Raw genomic sequence first — 16,246 nt, 5'->3', positions numbered from 1 at the left:
AACTAGTATAAAATCCCTCGTGTCCTTTGTCCGGTTTAACCCCTTTAATCTAACCCGTCGCGATGGCTCCACGACTAAGTCCTTACATGAGGACATCTGACGTGATATTTCCACGACAGTTGGCGCCCACCGTGGGGCTATCGCACGATGGTTTTGAGTTCTTGAAGGGCAGCTTTGAAGGACTCAAAGGATACGCTGTGGCCCGGATGACCAAGAGTCGTTGCGGCAAGCTCTACATCAATGATGCAGGCTGGGGCCCCGAGGCCGGCTCAATCGAGTACGGGTACCGGGTCCCCTTCGGCGGAATTCACGTCTTCATCGGCAAGATCGGCGAACCGGGCCCTGAGCCGGACACCTGCACAGACCTCATCGAAATGGCTCAGCGTGCGTTCGTGGGATGTGTCCACGGGATCGGATCTGAACCGGTGTCTGAGGGTGAGACAGTCGCTTATTCCGACGGTGAATCATCTGTTGGTGAAACCGAATCCCTGTACCAAGTTCAGGATGGCGTGTTTGAAGGGTATTCCGATGGCACCAGTATTCCAGAATTTCTTGAACCGCCGAACCACGTTGGAATCTTCATGGCCGGAACACAACCAACCTTGCAAAACTCTACTGCAGTGGCGTCTGGACCAGTAGCAGGGACAGGAGGCTCCGTGCGCCGGCCGGCTCAAGTTCTCTCTAGTTTGATGGATGCCTGGGCGACCTTGTTGACCACGACAGTTTCACCAGCGATGCAGGATCAGCACAATGCGGATATTGCAAGTCTAAAAGATCAGATAACGCAAGCCAAGGCAGACTTAGCGGCTGAGGAAACCATGATGGCTGAGGAACGGGCCGCCTTAGATGCCCAGGCGCAGAGGATTTGAGCCGAGAATTATCGACTTTTGATGGATCAGAACACTTCAAATCAAGTATTCCGGAGGAGACATCAATCTCGCTTGCCGGCGGATTACAATGCGATGAATCTCTTTGATACGCCGGGAGCAGGGACTAGCAACCCGGCGGCAGTGAACTGGACCATGGTACCAAAGACCGGAGCACCGGATCAACCTTAGGTGATGGGTCCACCTCAGCGTACGGAAAACCTGCCGTGGTATACCACACCACCGCCGGGTCACTTCTCTACCCTATTGGATAATATGATAGCAGCAGTATCCCGGTTGGCCGCTATTCCAATAGAAGGTGAATCGCCGGCAGCGGTTGAGACACGGCAGGCTAGGGATCTTCTTCAAACAGCTTTGACACAGCAGCAAGCTTACTCGTATAGCAGAGACAGTGTTCACTCAACTCCACGACCGAGCAAAAGCTATAGCAGGCATATAGATGAACCAGAAGTGTCCAGCAGTGTGCGGCGCCGCATTGTCCCTCAAGGGCCTAATCCGGCGCGTTGTGATATGAACACTCAGAACGTGGTGGATAATGGCAGAGCACGAAGGGAAGCCGATTTAGCCACACAACATATGGGTCGATACCAACCCGCCCCGGTTCAGCCAGCAGTGTCAGTGGACCGAGGCACCGGACTTGCTTTCAGTTCATGGGGAGTGTCATGTCTTATTCCGGCTCTCCGTAATGTGTGATTGCCTAAGGATTTTAAGGGCCCACGTAAGGTGCCGAATTACACCGCTGATCAGCCACCCGAGGCGTGGGTGGAAAGTTATGAGATGGCAATGGATATGTTGGATGTTGATGAAGCGGCTTGTGCAAAGTACTTCACGATGATGTTGGAGGGAACAGCCCGTACTTGGTTGAAAATCTTACCAGCTAACTCCGTCGAGTCATGGGACCAGTTGAAGGCCCGGTTTATAGCCAATTTCAAGGACACATGTAAGCAGCCTATGTCCATTGTGGATCTCGACGCCTGTGTGCAAGGAGAGAACGAGTCAACAACTCATTGGGTGCGCCGGGTTTCAGAAGTCTTGCATTCATCGGACCGTATTAATGTTGGCTCGGCAATCATCACCTTGGAGCGTAATTGCCGGTTTAAGTCACTGAAGATGAAGTTGGGATGGCTCAAGCGCCACTGCAATGACATGGGCACCCTTATGGCTGCCTTGGTCAAGTATGCTGATTCTGATAATACCAAGGATCCCGATTCTGATGAGGAGAAACCGGAGAAGGGAAAGAAGAACGGCGGTGCAAAGGGACAGCAGCACAACCAAGGAGGCCATGGGAATAACGGTAAGCGTAAAGCGGATTTAGATTTTGTAGCTAATGCTAATGTGCAGCATCATAAGGGTAAACCGCCCCAGCGCGGCGGCAGAATGAATCTGGAGCGTTTGTTGAATCAGCCCTGCCCAAAGCATGGGACCAAGGAGGTTCCTACAACGCATCTTTGGAAAGATTGTCACATTATGAAGGAGTTCAAAAGCTCTGATCTTTTCTGGTATGATCAGGGTCCATCGGGCGGTTCAGGCCCAGGTTTTCATGGTGGCGGCGGTTCATACTCTGGATTTCAGAATAATCAGGGCAACCAGAACAACCAAGGTGGTAATAACCAGCAGAGTAATCAAGGAAATCAGCAACACTCGGGTTACCAGAGTCACCCAAAGCAATTGAATGGTGGGCAGTATCACGTGTTCACCACTAGTTTGTGTAAGCGTGACCAGAAGCTTCACAAGAGGGCTGTTAATGCTGTTGAACCGGCAGTACCACGTTATCTGCGGTGGTCCGAACAACCTATTGTATGGAGCAGGGAGGATCATCCGCCCCGGGTTGACAACCCGGGTCACCTGGCTTTGGTGGTGGCACCTTAGGTGGGAGATTATAAGTTCACCAAGGTACTCATGGATGGAGGAAGCAGTATTAACATTCTGTATTATGAGACCTTTCGTCGCATGGGGTTGACAGACAAGAGTCTTAAACCGTCTGACACTGTTTTCCATGGTGTGGTACCAGGTAAATCGGCATATCCTGTTGGTAAGATTGCTTTGGAAGTTGTGTTTGGTGATGAACATGATTCCCGGTCTGAGACATTGACCTTTGAAGTGGTGAGGATCTAGAGCCCATACCACGCACTGTTTGGGCGACCGGCTTATGCAAAGTTCATGGCGAGGCCTTGTTATATTTACTTGCAGCTCAAGATGCCCGGTCATAAAGGGACCATTACGGTTCACGGAAGTCGTAAAATCGCTTTGGATTGCGAGGAAGGTGATGCGGCCTATGCTGAGTCGGTTTGTGCTACAGAGGAGCTGAAGTTTTATAAGGAAAATGTTGATCCAGCAGACATGATTGATGACTTCTATGTTAAACTGGTATCTTTGATCTGGTATGGCTTTTCAGTCATCATATTAATGCGGTGTTTGTTAACCTAGCTTGGTTTTCAACTACAAGTTGACGGACCTTATTATCAAACCGGAGTTTATTAACCCGGCCTGGCTTTGACTACTCGTCGCCAGTTTTTGATCATCTGGTGTTCATCGTAACCCGGCATGACTTATTATACGCCATCAGTACATGGTGGAGGTTATACAAAATTCAAGATTTGGGTCTTCATCCTTATTACAATCAAAGTTGGTAAACAACTAAAGTGATATCACATCACAGGTATGAGTCATTTCACATTTCTTAAAGTTTGATTATCAATCAGGCTTTATCTTGGGTATTATGACCCGTCCAGCGGTAAATCGCCAGGACAAATTTTCTCTATGCAGGCTTCAGAGTCGCATTATCAAAGCATAAACAAACATTGCATGTATTATGGGGGTTCAACAAAAGTCGTACTTCAGCACAGCAAATCAAAGAGTTTTGCATAGTCTATTACAAGGCGCTTTGAGGCCCAAGATGCTGATTGATCTTACATAACAAAGTTTGTCAAAGAAACACCGATGCCAGATTAAGATTCATCACCAAGACGGCGTGAAGTTGAAGGATATTCAGGCGCCGGTTCACCCTCCTCCTCTCCACCCAGAGGCTAGAAGTCAAGGGTGGTCCAGTCAATCCGGGTTAGGGCCTGAAAGACAGCTTCTTCACTTATCAGATCGGACGGATCAACATCAGGGGCGTAAGTGTGCTTACGAATTGGCGGGATAAGACTATGCATTTCTGTCATAGACGTGTCAACTCGATGGTTCCCTTCATCATAAAAGGACCGATGCACAGTCAAATTAGCCTATGCATCCAGTTGACTTGACAATGGACGCATCTCCTTTGTCAGAGCTTTAAGAGTTTCGTTTTCAAAGGCTGACCCGTCTGCTTGTTCATCCGGAAATCCCTTGGCAATATCAACTGGATCCAAGTCAGATATTCATGCTTTGGCTCGAGTCAGTGCCAGTAAGGCGCCGGCCCGAGCAGCAGATCGCTTCACCTCCTCAATCTGAGCCGGGGTCATGGATAATCTTGCTAGTGTGTCCTCGATCAATGTAGGTGTCGGTTTGTTGTATGAGGCAGTAGAGATAACCCGTTGTGCACCAGTATACAGTTGCTCAATTAGTGTATAAGCCGCTTTCAATTTTATCCGCATATCCGTTCCAAGATGAGCAATGCGAGGGCCTGTGGCGGTTTCAGAAATTCAAGTAAAACCAGCGGAGTTGATAGTACTACAGAGAAGGTGTGACACTCCAAAAAATTTTGTTGTTTTTGTTTTCAGCAAGAGCCTTGCTTGGTTTAAAGAAGGTCATTTAAACCCTTCTTCAAAAAACTCTCTTCTGAGTTTTCCTTCTCAAAAACTTTTCTTGGATTTAGTTTCTTCTAAAAAGAAAACCTTTTTGGTTTTGGGCTTTTCTTTGGTTTTGATCCATTCTTGTTTTACCATGCCTCTTGTGGTAAAATTCTCCCAAAACCCCTCCTTCCACTTTGGGACAACCCAAACATTCTGTCCCAACTAGTTAAATCCATTTTTGAATTTGATCTCATTTATTTCTTTTCCCAAAACAATGATGTCCAATATTTTGAGTCTAGGTAATTTGCAAAGCAAGTACTTTAATGCCTTTGAAGTTTGATCTCAACTCAACTCCTCTGGATAGTCCTTAGCACCCACAACCTAGAACCATCAAGATCCACTCTTCTCCTTTTCAAAATTTTCAAAATTCACCCTCGGCAAGTTTGGACCAGATTTGTCAAATTTGGTGAAATTCATATCCCCACTTCTCCAAAAATTCCACCAAAATTCAGGCAACCCCCAGTTGCAATGAGAGACCACTCCACCAAAAACCAGATCAAGGAAAAATCCCCACATGCCAAAATCATTCTGTCGAACACCTGGCCTGCACTGTTACTGTACACCTTCAGAAAATTCAGTAAGTTCAGTGTCGTTTCTTCGTCAGAGTTCAGTCACATGTCGACTGTGCGCCTGGCGCGTTGTGCACGTCCCTTCCTCCCTGTTCGGAGCACCGCACGCGCACTTGGCTCGTTCCTGGCATCGGTGGCACCCTGGCCCGCCTGCGCCGGCCTCTTCCGCGGCGGCAGAACCTCCCGTGGCAGCCGACAGGGGGCATCCTGCGGCATAACGCTGTTCGGCACCGTCCAAGCCACCTGAGGGCTCCGCGTGGCCGTCTCCCCTGCCAACGCACGCATGCAGCACCGTCGCCGTGGCCTGGCACGCTCAGGGCGCGCTCTCTGCCGCTGACGTGTCGTACGGCCGTTCCGTCGGGGACAGGCCGTAACTGCCCTTGCCATGCAGAGTTAGACACTGGAATGGAACCAGTGATCCGTCTAGACGATGCTCAAGCCTCTAAACCAACCCTCCAGCCACAGCGCCGCCGTAATCACTCGCCGGACTTATCCCGTTCACGGCAACCGCCTCGGGTCGGCTATAAATAGCGCCTCCGACCTCGCTCTCGACCCCGCACATCTCCACCACCTCACTAGACCCCGCCTAGCCACTGGAAGAGCCCCGAGGGGCCCTTCTTCCTCCACTCCGGCCACCTCCGTCCGCCTCGGGCTCCGGCAGCGTTCTCTCCGGTGAGAACTCCTCCACCGCCCTAGACTTACCCGTAGCCTCATGACACTTCTAGGAGACTAACCCCCACTCCAATTTGACCCCCGCAGCTCTCTCCGGCGAGGTCCACGAATACCCGAATCACCGTCTGCCGGAGCAAGGGACACCGTCGACACAGTGCTCGCCGGCGACCACCACCACCACCCACCGACGCGGAAGGACATACTGAACACGGAGGTACCACCCGATCCCCTTGCCTCGCCGTGGATCGCCGTCGGCGACCACCGCAGCTCTCGGGTGCCGACGAGCCCCGTCTCCCTCGTTTGAATATTAAACCTGACGGGTGGGACCCGCTTGTCAGTCTCTCATTCTCTTTTTTTTTAAACGAATCGTTTTTTGGACTTTTCTGCAGAACCCCTTGAGAGTTTTCTGTTTCATTACCGAAAGGTCCCTGAATCAAAACCCTTATAACTTTTAAATAGAAAAGGATTTTTGTTTGATTCTTTTTCTGTTCTCTTCAAAATTTTGTCTAGTTTTTAATAAGATTTATTTGAGATTGTTTGTGGAATACTTTTGTTCACCTCGCGGTATTTATGTTACGTGCGTATTTTCTTATACCGTAGATACCGGAGGAGGTGATGGAGCTGCGAACTTCACCCAGTTAGACTCCGACTACTCCGAACCAGGCAAGCATGTTTGAACTCTTGATATGATGAGTGTTTGTTGCATGTTTGCATTTAGGAGTTTTATGGCATGTTTATGAACATTTCCTTGAATGTTATATTTCATGCACAGAAGTGGAAAGTAAGTTTCGGAAAGCCATATGTTGTTGGATACATATTTGCATTGCCATGTGATGGCATGAGGATGGGTAAGATGGCAGTGTTGTGGCATGCCAGTCTTATGCCAGTCTATTTGACTTCAGTGTCATCGTGAATCAAATCACATTCCCATTCATTTCCTTTCCTATGCTGCCACATGTTTTCCCGCAAGGAATATGGCTTAGTAAGTTGCAAACCGTTTTCCTGGTACACACCAAATAGAGAGGCCGGGATGAGGGTTCCATGGCCCTGGATTAAAGCCCGTCATCCGGTCAGGGGGCATGGGTGTTTCTGGTTGGGACCGAGAGGGGGGCACCCCTTAGAGCGCGCGTATAGAAATTTGATCCCATGCTATTCGAGGTTGTGACCTCCACGTCTCAAAAAAATTCTTGGATGTTGTCTAGGGTGATTCCTGGCATCGTGAGGTCGAATGGGTGTGTACTGGTTAAATGTGTTTCTACCGAAATACCATAAACGGAACTAGTCCTTCGTGGCTACGGAAATCCGTTGGCTGTGGTCAGTTAGTACAAACTCTGCAGAGTCATAAATCCTTTAAATCATCTTGTACATGTCCAAGTACTGTGTTCATCTTATCGTCAGATATTAGCCTCAGTGACAAAACCCGGTGGACTACATGAGTTTTATATCCAGTTAAAAGTTTATTCTTGTGGACGGACTAACCCGTTATTTACTTTGATATAAGCACTTTCTGTGATGTCGCTCAGACGTCCGACTGTGGCATACTTGTTATTTACATTTGATATAAGCCCGTTCTATGTTGTCGCTCAGACATCCGACTGTGGCATTTCTTTCACAAGCTCTTTCTGTGATGTCGCTCAGACGTCCGACTGTGGCATTTCTTTTATAAGCCCTTTCTATGATGTCGCTCAGACATCCGACTATGGCATTTCTTTTATAAGCCATTTCTGTGATGTCGCTCAGACGTCCGACTGTGGCATTTCATTTATAAGCCCTTTCTGTGATGTCGCTCAGACATTCGACTGTGGCATTTCTTTTACAAGCCCTTTCTGTGATGTCGCTCAGACGTCCGACTGTGGCATTTCTTTTATAAGCCCTTTATGTGGTGTCGCTGAGACGCCCGACTGTGGCATTCCTTTTATAAGCCCTTTATGTGGTGTCGCTTAGACGCTTGACTGCGGCATGAGCTTTATTTGTTTACCTTTCGAGGCGTCGCTCTAGACACCCGATCGGTTTTCAGTTATTTTGTTTTACTTATCAAGTCATGCAACAACTTTATTATTGGGATGAGCATCATTATTTTTGCTCAGGACGCATTCATGCATGCATTTGTTATATCTTTTGTTCGAACTGTCTTGCGAGTACTTTCAAAGTACTCACCTGGCTTGTTGATTTGGCCAGATGTTGATGAAGGCGATCTCATGGATGAAGAGTTCGATAGCGAGTCCGACGCCTAGAGGAGTCCCAGTCAGTCCCGTGCGATCCTGCATTTGGTCATTGTATTATATCCGCTTCCGCCACCCTAGAAATAAATCCATCGAGCCTCACCTCGACGCTCGATGAGCTACCAGTTAGGAGTCAAGTTATCCACCACCACTTTTTATCTCGAGCTAGTAGCATGTCACCACACCCCTGTGTCATAACCGCCCTTATGTAAGATATTGGCGAGTTTATAATAAATTGTTGAGCAGCCTCAGCTCAACCCTGTAATTTATTTAATGCTACTGGTCCTCTGTTTATCAAGTATTTGTCTACCAGTGAGGATAATTTTTCCTATACTGGGATCAAAAGATCGATTTTCTCAATAAGTATTTTATTGAAAACCGGTCGTGACAGACTTGGTACCAGAGCCAGGCTGACTGTAGGAAGCCACTAGGTGCGATCGCTAATCGGTTATTAGCATGATAGAGTTTATTCATGTTTTTACAAATGTAGTCATTTTTCTGACAGTCAGCATAAAATTTATGATCTGATCGCTCAGAATTTTTTCCTACTTTTGTAGATGGCTGGCAACGACTGTGAGTCACAAATGTTCGCCAACGTGCCTAAGGGGTTCGTCAAGCTCCTCTCCTTCATCGTTCAGGTCGCGATGGGGCCATCCATGCGCCCAGTCTTCACACTTTATCCACACAAGATCAACGACAGCCTGACCATGCACCAGGCCGCGGTGCAATTTAGGGGAGGGCGTGCTGAGATACGCCACTTCCGATTCTTGGGGAGAGCCATGCCTATAGAGAGGCATGCTATGCAGATGGCTGCCCGCGAGGCGACAACTCATCTTCGGGATGTCCTTCCTGCTATGAAGACCCGTCGCTACCGCTACCTTCCATGCCACGTGCCATACACCTGTCACTACTCATTCTCTTGCCCCAGAGGAGAGCGAGACGAGGCCTTTGAGATACTTGTCGAGTACCTCCAAGCCCTGGAGGCAGCCTTCGACAGCATGGTGGACGACCTCGTAGCTGCCCGCATGGACTCAGTCCATGGCTGTGCCGCCAACAGGAGGGAACTCCTGCACACCGCTCCACCGCTGACTTTTATCTCGTCCTCAGCTTCTCATTCACCTACCATTCTCGCCACTGCTCGTCGTCTGCCTACCACTGAGGAATTTAACCAAGCTATTGCACCCACTCCCGTTCGCTCTGCACCACTTATTGCACCCACTCCCATACGTGCTACTCCACCTATTCCACCCACTCATATTCGTGTTACTCCGCCTATGGCACCTGCTCCATCAGCTCAGCGCAGCGCTTCTCGTTTGGAACCTATTAGCGAGGAGGAGGTTGAGTCCCCAGCGTCACTGCGCCTCACTCTCGGCAGGCCAAGGGAGATCCTCACCATCTCCGACTGAGTACATTTAGACGCCATGCGATGTACCGACTTGTGTGATATATTTATATGTACATAGGTTATGAGAAGTAGTCTGTTTGCACATCATGTAGGATATGGAGAAGTGCACTAGTCTTAATAACATGTCAGGATTATGTACGCATATCCTGAGTGATATAATGTATAATTGTGCTTGCGTGAAAGATATGTAATAGTCCTCCGCGCGCAATCGTGTATTTTCAAAAAAAATCCTGGAGTTTTAAAAATTTCTTTATGTGTGATTTTATTGACTTTTGCGACTCTCTTTCTTTTCTTACGAGTTTCACAAAATATATCCCCAGAGTGAAAGATGTCTCGTCCGTGGACGCGCTCCATGCCAAATCAGCCCGAAGAAAATTATGGCACACCACCAAACCACAATTTCACTCAGGGACAGACATGTCAACAGGACAGTGAAACAGTATTTACCCAAGTGTGTCGTCTGTATGAACAGAGTCAGCAACAACACCAGGAAATGATGAACCAATTCATCAATATGGGAAATCATCGTGGTCAGTATCAGCAGCAATCCAAGTTATCTGAGTTACAGAAGACGCGTCCTCCAACATTTTCTCATACTGACAAGACTCTTGAGGCCGATGACTGGCTTCGAGACATGGAGAGAAAATTAATTATTGCATAGTGTTCAGACCGTGAAAAAGTATTGTATGCACCTCATTATCTCACCGGAACAGCTGCATCGTGGTGGGAAAACTTCCTGCACATGCACCCCAACGAAAATGAGATAACCTGGGAGGATTTCAAAGAAGGTTTTCGTGGGGCACACATTCCTATGAGTGTTATGAAAATCAAGAAGAGAGAATTTGATGACCTCAAGCAAAGGACCATGACAGTGGCAGAATACAACAGCCAATTCACTCTGCTATCTCGCTATGCCAATGAAGAGTGCATGACCGAGAGCAAGAAGATGGAAAAATTCTTGGAAGGCCTAGCACCCGCACTTAAATGCCAGCTGGTTGTGCATACCTTCCCAGATTTTAAAATACTGGTGGATAAGGCCATTACTCTGGAAAATGAGCGATGCATCTTGGAAGATTTCCGCAAACGCAAAAGGGACCAGTCTACTTTTGCTCGCAACCACAGAAGCAAGACGGAATTTCAGAAGGGTGGAACACACAAAACCCCGACGAATAATTCACGCCCAATCAAGAATTTCCATGCAAGAGACAAGGAGTTCACATATCGCCCAGGCGTTACTTGTTACGCTTGTGGAGAAGAAGGGCACTATGCCAAGCAGTGCCCCAAGCCAAGGAACTCAACCCCGAAGCCTAACAATGGTGGCAATAATTCAGCGCCAAAGCGAAACAATTTCAACCCCAATAACAACCACCGGAAGGGTCACCTGAACCACGTGACCAAAGAGGAAGCACAGAACACCCCAGATATCATACTCGGTACGTACCCTGTCAACACAATACCTGCCATGGTTTTGTTTGATTCTGGAGCTTCTCACTCATTCATTTCGAAGAATTTTGCTTTGCAAAATAATTTTTCGATGCTTCCCTTGGAAAAATCCATGATCATCAAGTCCCCTGGGATTAAGCAAGTGACCCAGAGTTACTGTCAAGGTGTGGTTATTGAATTTGAAGGATTGAAGTTTTACGCCAACCTTATTGTATTGGAAAGCAAAGGACTGGATGTCATCCTAGGGATGGATTGGTTAACCACCAACAAAGGTTTTATTGATTGCTTCAACCGGACCGTGATTCTCACACACCATCACAGGAAGACAATAAAAGTTTCAGCCAAAGAGAGACAAATACCTCGGCAACCGAGATTAAACAAGGTGGACGTTTCTGAGCTGAACATGGTTCCAGTAGTGTGTGAATTTCCAGACGTATTTCTAGAAGAACTACCAGGCATGCCACCGGACCGAGAGATAGAATTTAGCATTGAGCTAGCACCCAGAACCGCTCCCATTTACAAGAAACCATACAGAATGGCACCATCCGAATTGGTAGAATTGAAAAAGCAAATAAAAGAATTATTGGAGAAAGGATACATACGAGCCAGTTCCTCACCTTGGGGTTCTCCAATTTTATTTGCCAAGAAGAAGGACGGAACACTGAGATTGTGTATTGACTATCGGGCTCTTAACATGGTCACAATCAAGAACAAATACCCAATGCCCCGAATAAATGATTTATTTGATCAGCTCTCAGAGGCCAAAGTCTTCTCAAAAATTGACTTGAGATCGGGATACCACCAATTAAAAGTACGAATAGAAGATATTCCCAAGACAGCCTTCACTTCTAGATATGGACTGTATGAGTTCACAATAATGCCATTTGGGCTAACCAACGCCCCCGCATATTTTGTTCACCTCATGAACAAAGTATTTATGAAGTATATGGACAAGTTTGTTGTGGTATTCATCGATGATATTCTGATATACTCCAAAACACCAGAAGAGCACGCCGAGCATCTCAGGATTGTACTAGGAGAACTCAGGAAACATCAACTGTACACCAAATTTAGCAAATGTGAATTTTGGCTAAGACAGGTGGGTTTTCTGGGCCAGGTGCTAACCCAAGAAGGTATTGCAGTAGACCCGGAAAAGGTCAAGGCCGTACTTGGTTGGAAACCACCAGCTAGCGTAATGGACGTACGAAGTTTCTTGGGAATGGCAGGCTATTATCAGAGATTTATTGAAAGATTCTCCACCATAGCAAAGCCAATGACGCAGTTGCTCAAGAAAGACAAGAAGTTTGAATGGACGGAAGCATGTGAGAAAAGCTTCCAAGAGCTAAAAAGGAAATTAACAACGGCACCAGTATTAATTGTGCCAGACATAGACAAGAATTTTGAAGTATATTGTGACGCATCCCGGAAAGGCCTCGGATGCGTATTGATGCAAGAAGGCAAGGTAGTTGCGTATGTCTCCAGACAACTTCGCAAGCATAAGGAGAATTATCCCACTCATGACTTAGAATTGGCAGCGGTCATCCATGCACTCAAGGAATGGAGACACTTTCTACTTGGAAATCGTTGTGAAATATACACAGACCATAAGAGTCTTAAGTATATTTTCACACAGCCGGAACTTAATTTACGGCAACGACGCTGGTTGGAGTTGGTGAAGGATTATGATGTTGGAATCCACTATCATCCCGGAAAAGCAAATGTTGTGGAAGATGCCCTTAGTCGGAATCCCAGCACGGACAACGACAGTATGCCAAATTTGAGACCAGAATTTCAACAGGAATTTGCCAAACTCAATTTAATAATGGTCACCGAAGGCAGTGTGTCGAATTTGGAAATACAGCCTACCCTGATGGAAAGGATTAAGAAGGCTCAGCATGGACACCCCAGCATTGATGGCACAAAAAGGAAAGTGAGTTTGGGCAAGGCCTCAGAATTCAATGTAGATGAGCAAGGAGTATTGTGGTACGGAGAGAGACTTTGCGTACCAAATATCAAGGACCTCAAACAACAGATTCTGGCTGAAAGCCACACCGCTCCGTATTCAATCCATCCTGGAGGAACAAAAATGTACAAAGACCTTCAGGAAAAATTTTGGTGGCACGGTATGAAGAGAGACATAGCCACGTTCATTGCATGCTGTGACTCTTGTCAACGCATCAAGGCCGAGCACCAGAAACCAGCCGGGCTATTACAGCCAAACAAGATACCCGAGTGGAAGTGGGACGAGATTGGAATGGATTTCATTGTTGGACTACCATGGTCATGACACGGAAATAATGCCATATGGGTCATCACCGACAGATTAACTAAGGTAGCACACTTTATCCCGGTGAAGACAACTCACACCACTCAGAGACTGACCAGACTTTATCTTGCCCGTATCGTCTGCCTGCATGGAGTCCCAAAGACTATCATATCTGACAGAGGCACACAGTTCGTCTCTAGATTTTGGGATCACCTACAACAGGCATTGGGAACCCAACTAGCGTTCAGTACCGCATACCACCCCCAGACTGATGGGCAAACTGAACGCGTAAACCAAATTCTAGAAGACATGCTGAGAGCCTGTGTCCTCACCTACGGAACCAGTTGGGAAGAAAGCTTGCCATATGCAGAGTTCGCATACAACAACAGTTATCAAGCCAGCTTGCAAATGGCACCCTTTGAAGCTCTATATGGGAGAAGATGTCGTACCCCGCTAAACCGGTCAGAAACTGGGGACAGCCACATCTTCGGCCCAGATATGCTCAAAGAGGCCGAGGAGAAAGTTAAGATGATTAGAGATCGACTCAAGACAGCTCAAAGTCGGCAAAAGAGTTATTACGATTGAAAGCATCGGGAAATCAGTTTTGAACCCGGAGAGTTTGTATACCTAAGAGTTTCTCCTATGAGGGGTCTGCAACGATTCAGGGTTAAGGGAAAGCTAGCACCAAGATTCATTGGACCATTCCGTATAGTGGTTCGAAGAGGCACGATAGCCTACCAGCTAGACCTACCCGGGGATTTATCCGATATCCACAACGTGTTCCACATCTCACAGTTGAGGAAGTACGTGAGCAACCCAGAGAAGCAAGTATCACATGAAAATATTGACGTGCAACCAGACCTCACCTACCAGGAGCACCCAATAAAAATATTAGAAGAGTCTGAGAGGAGGACCCGACAGAAAACCATCAAGTTTTTCAGAGTTCAGTGGAGCAATCACACCGAGAATGAAGCAACTTGGGAGAGAGAGGATTTTCTTCGGACAGAGCACCCACACCTGTTTAAGGATCAGTTGAAATCTCGGGGACGAGATTTTTCCTAAGGGGGTAGGTGCTGTGACACTCCAAAATTTTTTGTTGTTTTTGTTTTCAGCAAGAGACTTGCTTGGTTTAAAGAAGGTCATTTAAACCCTTCTTAAAAAAACTCTCTTCTGAGTTTTCCTTCTCAAAATCTTTTCTTGGATTTAGTTTCTTCTAAAAAGAAAACCTTTTTGGTTTTGGGCTTTTCTTTGGTTTTGATCCATTCTTGTTTTACCATGCCTCTTGTGGTAAAATTCTCCCAAAACTCCTCCTTCCACTTTGGGACAACCCAAACATTCTGACCCAACTAGTTAAATCCATTTTTGGATTTTATCTCATTTATTTCTTTTCCCAAAACAATTATGTCCTTTATTTTGAGCCTAGGTAATTTGCAAAGTAAGTACCTTAATGCCTTTGAACTTTGATCTCAACTCAACTCCTCTGGATAGTCCTTAGTACCCACAACCTAGAACCATCAAGATCCACTCTTCTCCTTTTCAAAATTTTCAAAATTCACCCTCGGCAAGTTTGGACCAGATTTGTCAAATTTGGTGAAATTCATATCTCCACTTCTCCAAAAAATCCACCAAAATTCAGGCAACCCCCAGTTGCAATGAGAGACCACTCCACCAAAAACCAGCTCAAGGAAAAATCCCCACATGCCAAAATCATTCTGTCGAACACCTGGCCTGCACTGTTACTGTACACCTTCAGAAAATTCAGTAAGTTCAGTGTCGTTTCTTCGTCAGAGTTCAGTCACATGTCGACTATGCACCTGGCGCGTTGTGCACGGCCCCTCCTCCCTGTCCGGAGCACCGCACGCGCGCTTGGCTCGTTCCTGGCGTCGGTGGCACCCTGGCCCGCCTGCGCTGGCGTCTTCCGCGGCGGCAGAACCTCCCGTGGTGGCCGACAGGGGGCATCCTGCGGCATAACGCTGTTCGGCACCGCCCAAGCCACCTGAGGGCTTCGCGTGGCCGTCTCCCTTGCCAGCGCACGCATGCAGCACCGTCGCCGTGGCCTGGCACGCTCAGGGCGCGCTCTCTGCCGCCGATGTGCCGTACGGCCGTTCCGTCGGGGACAGGCCGTAACCGCCCCTGCCATGCTGAGTTAGACACTGGAATGGAACCAGTGCTCCGTCTAGACGATGCTCAAGCCTCTAAACCAACCGTCTAGCAACAGCACCGCCGTAATCGCTCGCCGGACTTATCCCGTTCACGGCAACTGCCTCGGGCCGGCTATAAATAGCGCCTCCGAGCTCGCTCTCAACCCCGCACATCTCCACCACCTCACCAGACCCCGCCTAGCCATTGGAAGAGCCTCGAGGGGACCTTCTTCCTCCACTCCGGCCACCTCCGCCTGCCTCGGGCTCCGGCAGCGTTCTCTCCGGTGAGAACTCCTCCACCGCCCTAGACTTACCAGTAGCCTCATGACACTTCTAGGAGACTAACCCCCACTCCAATTTGACCCCCGCAGCTCTCTCCGGCGAGGTCCACGACTACCCGAACCACTGGCCACTGGAGAAAGGGCCGCCATCGACACAGTGCTCATCGGCAACCACCACCACCACCCACCGACGCAGAAGGACGTACTGAACACGGAGGTACCACCCGATCCCCTTGCCTCGCCGTGGATCGCCGTCGGCGACCACCGCAGCTCTCGGGCGCCAACGAGCCCTGTCTCCCTCATTTGAATATTCAAACCTGACGGGTGGGACCCGCCTGTCAGTCTCTCATTCTCTTTTTTTTAAAACAAATCGTTTTCTGGACTTTTCTGCAGAACCCCCTGAGAGTTTTCTGTTTCATTACAGAAAGGTCCCTGAATCAAAACCCTTATAACTTTTAAACAGAAAAGGATTTTTGTTTGATTCTTTTTCTGTTCTCTTCAAAATTTTGTCTAGTTTTTTATCAGATTTATTTGAGATTTTTTATGGAATACTTTTGTGCACCTCGCGGTATTTATGTTACGTGCGT

This window comes from Triticum aestivum, chromosome 1B (genome assembly GCF_018294505.1).
Source record: "Triticum aestivum cultivar Chinese Spring chromosome 1B, IWGSC CS RefSeq v2.1, whole genome shotgun sequence".
NCBI classification, from domain to species: Eukaryota; Viridiplantae; Streptophyta; class Magnoliopsida; order Poales; family Poaceae; genus Triticum; species Triticum aestivum.
Note: the sequence above shows the minus strand (reverse complement) of the source record.